This window comes from Thalassophryne amazonica, chromosome 16 (assembly GCF_902500255.1).
Source record: "Thalassophryne amazonica chromosome 16, fThaAma1.1, whole genome shotgun sequence".
Lineage (NCBI taxonomy): Eukaryota > Metazoa > Chordata > Actinopteri > Batrachoidiformes > Batrachoididae > Thalassophryne > Thalassophryne amazonica.
Genome location: NC_047118.1, coordinates 12,383,315 through 12,384,766, shown reverse-complemented (window position 1 = coordinate 12,384,766; position 1,452 = coordinate 12,383,315).

Sequence of the window (1,452 nt, the reverse complement as noted above, 5' to 3'; positions counted from 1 at the left end):
AATATTATCACTATTTTCAAGAAAATTATTTTCCTCCAAAGAGAAGCAGCGCGTTTGTATCAAAACAGTTATTTTCGGCTTTTAATCGCTAAATTATATTTCGAAGATATTTATGGTATCCACTTTTCGAGCAGAGTGAGTGCTCTGTCACATAAACTGGTGTTTTGACTGGCTGACCTCCCCGCTCACGCGGGTAAAGGAGGCAGGCAACGAGTTCCTCCATTTCATTGGCTGAGAGGTCTTTGCAGTGTGCGCTTCTGATTGGCAGCACCGGTTGATTCCCGCCTCCTCTTTTGCTACTGTGCTCACTTTTATGCATATTTATTTTTCGCCGGATAAAATTCTTTTCATAAGTAGTTTTTAGCCCGTGTTAAGTGTTTTTCCACTGACACGCAAAATTGAAGCAGAACAGCAGAAAAAAAATGAATAAATGTCCCCATTTTCTGTGTGACGTCACTTACTAGCGTGTGCCTGAACCAGTCACTGATCTCGATATATTACTGGATCGCTCATTGGCCAATATTTCTGAAGCAAACCGGCCGCCATATTACCACTCCTGAACGCTCTTTTCTATTGATTTTTAATTAGGCGCATGCAGCTTTATTCTTTGTAATTTTGTTAAAAAATATCTTCATGTGCCGCTATAAACTGCGCAGATCGCCAGATCAAAGACTGTGGACGAATATTTCACCCATGAGTATGATTGAAATGGGAAGTAATGAACAATAATTTGAAGAGTCTCTCCCTTATTCCAGCACATTAGGCAAAGATAATAATGATAAGTGACTTATTAACTCAATATGTGTAGCCACATGTGTTTTGTGTTGGACAAACTTAAGACATTTATTAGGTCGACTTGTGCATGTAGCGCTTTAGGTGTTGCTGCTACGAGCTTCATTATTTATATTAGGCTGAAGCTCAGAGAGCTGTGTGTAATAAATCATTTCAGGGAAAACTAACTCTCCTTTAGCTACTTAAGTGGTGTTTTATTCTTTTAGTGCAAATATTAAAAAAAAATCCACTATTTCTGTATTATCCATCATGACTTTTGTTATCCATCCACTTTTGTTCATGATATGGTACCAATTAGAGGTGGGCGGATCGATCCTAATATCGATACCAACGCTGGTATTGATATTGAACGATCCTTGTGTAAAAAGATCGATACTCAAGCTTTTTTCTCTCCCACACGCACTGACTGCTACTCTGTAAGAGCAGCGCTGTGCTGTGTCACACAACACAGAGCAGCGCACCCTCCCTCCTGTGGTCTTTTGTTGTTGCGCTGTCATGTGGATCAGTGGCGCCAGCCAACAGCATTGCAGGTAGGCTCAACCTGGCCTGCCCACTTAGAGCTCTCCTCTACCTCAGGGGATTTTGTTTTGTGTTGAGCGATATTTTTTAAACAAAAATGTTGATTGTGATAATAAAGTATTTTGTTGTCATATACAGTGT